The sequence below is a fragment of the Rattus norvegicus genome, chromosome Y (genome assembly GCF_036323735.1).
Source record: "Rattus norvegicus strain BN/NHsdMcwi chromosome Y, GRCr8, whole genome shotgun sequence".
In the NCBI taxonomy this organism is placed as follows: Eukaryota; Metazoa; Chordata; class Mammalia; order Rodentia; family Muridae; genus Rattus; species Rattus norvegicus.
The window spans coordinates 27,723,537-27,729,402 of record NC_086040.1 but is presented as its reverse complement, the minus strand read 5'-3'; positions in this window follow the sequence as shown (position 1 = coordinate 27,729,402).

Here is a 5,866-nt window from a genome sequence, read left to right as displayed (position 1 = left end):
AATGGGTAAAAAATTGAGATACATTCAAGGTTTTCTTTTCCTTAATTTGAATGATTGCTTATACAGCTTGTGAAACTGGACTCAGACCCATGATAAACCTTCTGCCTGAGGTTCACTAATGCCAGGATTCAAGCTTGCACTATCTTTGTAAATATTTGGACACTTGGCTCAATGCTTAGCACACTTTGGAAAATACCCAGGTGTTAAGAGAGAAAGTATTAGATATGAAAATCTGTGAGAAAAATCACTTCTAAGCTTTGATTTTTTGTCTACAGAGAAAGACTTTGACTCTGATGTAACTGATTTTCTAAAAGTATTAAAACATCAATATCTCTCATCTTCAAGTATCCTTCTAATGGCTTACTGCTGTCTTCCTGGAGATGAGTGTGAATTGTGTCAATTGCTCTTTGTGGCAGGAAAAAGTCTTGTCTGTCAAATGCTTTGCAATTGCCAAGAACTTTGAGGTTCCTGGAGAATGCTTCCTCCTGTTCTCCCTCATTCTACTCTCATAGCCTTTGCTATCTACACTAGTCCATCTCTACACACCCCCATGTATTTCTTTTTGGTGAAGTTATGTATCCTGTTAATTGGTTACACTGGCTCTGTCATACCCAAGATATTTAGAGCCTTGTAAGTGAGATCTGAGGAATGTCTCAGGAGGGATGTGCCACAGATGTTTTTCTTCACACTTTTTGGTACAACTGAGTGCTGCCTATTGGCAACCATGGTCTTTTACCAGTATATGGCCCAGCTTTACTATGCAATCAAATGAGTTTTGAGGTATGTGCCCCTTTGGCAATTGTTTCATGTGGATTAGGTTGCCTTGTAGGGTTGGGACAAAACTACTTGAAGCCCAAATCTTACCACCCACAAGGAGTTGATATATTCTAGGTCATCTTCCATACCACAGTGATATCCATGCTGAACCTCATCATCTATAGCTTAAGGAACCGAGAAGTCAAAACAGCACTGAGAAGAACTCTGGGTCTGAAGAAAGTTCTGATAATAAATAGGTATTTAAGGATCCCAAAATACACTTTCAAAAAGGTGCAAAGTCTGTGAAAGAAAGAAAACAAAACCACTGTGCTCTTTCTGGCTGTCTTGAAACAAACTTAAAAAAAAACATTACTTTGTTTTAGAGTGTTCTCTTTATTCACCACCATGCTTAATTGCAAACAATTTTAAACTACATGCTATGTTTCAGGGGCCTTGAAAATTCTCTGTATCCATTCACAGCTCTTTGGAAATCTTCCAGAAATTGTTTGTAAATGATCTCAGCTCATTATTCTACAATTCCATATTCCTCAGTACATGTAAATTCATTGCATTGGACTGGAACTGCTAAGTAGTTCTCAGGACAGTGAATTGTTAGCCTCTGCTTTGTGTACCATTTGGACAGTTCATACTTCAGTTCTGGGCACCTAGGTCCTATGATTTTGGAAGAGGGGTAGGCTTTCCTCCACTTTTTGATTTCTAATAGGGCGGTGGAAAAGAATTTCAGCCAGGTGATTCTCAACATTAATATCATAGTTTGAGATAAACACACACACATGTACATACACACACGTACAAATACACGTACAAACACACAAGCACACACACACGCACAAAATCATGCATGCACACATTATACAGGAATTGAAGTGGGTTTACAAGTGACAGAATACAAATATAAAACTCAGCTAGTGTCAGATCATTAGGTTCAGGTTGCTATTCAACAAGAAAATAAAATAACATAAAATTAGAATCTTGAGTCTTTATGACTATAATGAAACAAAAATAAAATTCCATTTAAGTGTGCTGAAAATATGGAAGACATTAAAAAAATTACCATGACACTAAAACTACAGTATTGTCTTAGGCATCAGTCACCCAAAAGAAAGACAATTATTATATTCTTCTCGGACTCATTGTTCTGAGTCTACTTACATGCAGTAAGGACCATTCAGGTCAAAATGTTGGTAAAAAAATGACTGAGATGCTGAAAACAAATCCTAAAATTTTGAAGAGACACAAAGTCTTTCCATAGGCTTTAAGTAATTCTCCTATTACTTCTACTATTTTAAAAGGAAATACAAAAGAAAAATACATTAAAATATTTTAACTACAAAAGGAAAATAATTTAAAATAATTTCATTGCTCCATATTTGGGTGTTGTTAAGATGACAGTCATTTTCCTAATGATTAACTGTGATAAGCTAAGCAAAAAACACTTTTTGGTATCTGTGTCTAGTACATATAATCTCAACCTAAAAGAGAAAAAACACTGAGTAAATCAGAATTTAAAAACATTCTAGCTAAGTAATTATTTATCTTCAAAGGTGTTGTCACAGAAGATAAAAATTGTAATGAATTATAACAGAATAGAATGTCATAAGATATGTAATAACTAAATATCAACTGGATTTCTGGATTGGATATGGGAATAGAAAGTGTACAGTTCTAGAAACATTGCTATTATGATTTGGTCAACGTTCTGATTTATGAGTATTAGTCATTAGATTGATTAAATTAAATAAAATCCAGGAAGTAGGTTACGATACAAAACCATACTGTTTCCTATCAATTAAATTTGATATTCCTGTATAGTTTGACTTCTGCTTTATATTTTGTATTTATTTATTTTATTAATTTATTTATGTCTCAAATGCTGTCCTCCTTCCTGTTTTCCCCCTCAGAGTCCTTTATATTAAACACCACCCCTTTTTGACTTCTTCTTTAAAAAGACAAAGGAACAGTAGTTATAAGGCATGTTTAGTCCATGAATAGCTGTTCATTTGGCCACGCATTGGAAAATCTACAACATTGTAAGTGCACACATCAGGATATAGCTTCAAAAAATGATCTTCAAAAATTAAATATTCTCCACTTATCATCTATCATCTGTCAGCTTCACAAACGTGGAAGAATCCAAGAACAAATATAACCTTGCAATGTACATAGAGAAAATTGATCAGACAAGAAGGAAAACAGATAGCAACCTTCCTGGATTCAACACAAGACAGCCTAAGTTCCTGTAGTGTATTCTGCATGAGTTTATACAGTTTATGGTCTAATACCTGGAAATGAACTCCTCCAAAAACCAAGAAAAAACTAACCACAAACTGCAATATTTATAAAAGCCAAACACATAGGTGGAAAGTATTATTTTCAGCTCTATATGAGAATATTTATGTTTATTAATTTGTATATTGATAAAATTTTAATTTCATTACTGCAAATTATTATTGTAATTTTTTTAAATAAATAGATTTTATGTGACTCGTGATCATTAAATTTTAGTGGCTTTGATTGCACTATAGATAAATACAGTGTTTGTTTGACTGTGATCATCACCATGAATATTCACGAAAAACAAATTATGCGAAACAAAAACTGCTCTTCCGTTTTTAAACTTTTTGTTGAACATATATAAGAGTTTGACGTGCTTGTTCACGTGTGCAGCACATGCATGCCTAGTATCCAGGAGGTTGAAGAGGGTGTGAGATTCTGTGATGCTGAAATTACAGCCACTTGTGAGCTGTCACTCGGGAGCTAGGGATCGTCCCAGGGTTCACTGGAAGAGGAGATAATGCTATTGATCATCGAATCATTTCTTCATCTTCAGCAAACACCATTTTTTTGTAAATATAGTGCCTAAGCTTTCCTGTCTTCTGCATAGATCACTGTTTTCTCAAATGTGATAATTTAATATTAAACACACACCCACCTGCTTATTTTCATATATATATATATATATATATATATATATATATGTATGTATATATATATATATATATATATTCACACAGAAACACATACATATACACAGACACACACACTCACACACACAGACGCATGCACACCTGATCTTTACTTCAAATTTACTTACTTACTTACAACCCACACACACATACACACACACACACACACACACACCTGCTTCTTACCTTCATGTAGACTTAGTTATATTCATAGTTATTTGTTTATTTATTCACTTTACCTGCTGCACACTACCCCCCTCCAGTTCACCCCTCTCACAAGCCTTCCCCCAGTCCTTTCTCCTCTGAGTAGGAGGGGACCCCACAGGTATTTCCTCACCTTGCCTATGTAGTCTCTGTGATCACATCCTCTGCTACTGAGGCCAGACACAACAGCCTAGATGGATAGGAGTGTGGAGGTAGAGGTCATATCCAGAAAGAGGCAGAGAGCTGGGGTAAGAGATGCCCATTAATCAGTGGGTGTTTCCTTAGCTGAGACTCACAGCCTCAGTGAAATGGACCTGAAGAAGCCATTTCCTGTAGCCAGAGAGCAAACCAAATGGAGTGAGAGAGACACCAACTTTTGACCCAATATTTATTCTGACCACAAGAAATGAAAGGGCCGTGCATAGAGCAGAGAGTGAGGAATGATCAACCAATGGTTAGTGCAGATTAAGACCCACCCCATGGATGAGCACTGATCCCTGACACTATTATCTGTTATGCTTGGAGAAAACAGTCTATCATGGCTTCCCTCTTGGAGACTCCATTAAGCTGCTGACTCAGACAGAAGCAGACATCCACTAGCCAAACCACTGGTGGAGCCAGGGGACTCTGATGGAAGAAGAGAATGAAAAGGATTATGGCCTCAAAGGGCATAGGCACTCCACAGCCTTTGTCTTCATGTGGGTACTGAACAACTAGAATTGGGTTTTCCCAAAACATGTTGTCTGTAGATGGGACATCTGTGTCTTTAAAATTCATTTATTTATTTACTCACTTTACATGCCAAAATCAGTGCTCCAACTTCATGGGATGCCATCACCCATTGCCGGGGGAACCCGTAAGAAGACAAAGCTACACATTTCCTACCTATGTCCTGGGGGCTCAGGTTCAGTCCACGATCACTCTCTTGTTGGCGCTTCAGTCTTTGACATACGCCAATAGTCTCTGTGAGTTGACTCTATTGGACTTCCTGTGGAGTCCTTCATATCATCAGAGCCTCGATGCTTCACAATTTTTTTTTCAAAAGACTCTCCAAGCTCCAGTTAGTGTTTGGTGTTGAATCTTTACACTTGTTTCTCTCAGCTGTTGGGTGGAGTCACTCAGAGGACAGTTATGCTAGGATTCTGTCTGCAAGCACAATAGAGTATCTTTAGTAGTTCAGAGATTGGTGCTTGCCCGTGGGGTAGGTCTCAATCTGCACTAACCATTGGTTGGATGTTCCTTCCATGTCTGCTCTATCTATCTTTGTCTCTGAAGGTCTTGTAGGCTGTGTTGATTTTAGATTGAATGTTTTGTGTGTGGATTTTGGTCTTTGTCACATCACTGGGAGTCATGCCTGGCTACAGAAGTGGCAAATTAAGGATCTGTATCCCCACTGCTAAAGTCACCCCAATAGACACCCTGGAGCCTCGCCTTTCTCAGATCTCTGGCACTTCCTAGAGATGCGCAACCCACACTTGTGACTTCAATTCTCTTTTCCCTGCTTTCCCTATACCTAATTCCTCCAAAGCCCACTCCCTTCTCTACCTCCCCTCCCATTCAGTCTCCTCCCTCCCTCCATCCTCCTCAATATTTATTTTACTAAATGCATCTTAAAGTCAATATTAAGAAAAAACACTGAGTAAGTAAAGGAAGTATTTCAAAAGTAATTGTGGTTGATGTTTTGGCAAGGTATGAACATATTAAATTTTATAGAGGCCAATATTACTACATATCTTGTTAGAAAAGACACTGTCTTCATTACATACATGAAGGAAAACCATTTCTGTATTCTATTAAGTTATACAAGGGAATCTGTTAAAAGTGTTACACACATCACAGAACTTTATCACTTTGAAAACTCACTTTATTGCAAATATTTACACAATGAAAGTACAAAGGTTTAAACTGATGTGAGTGTA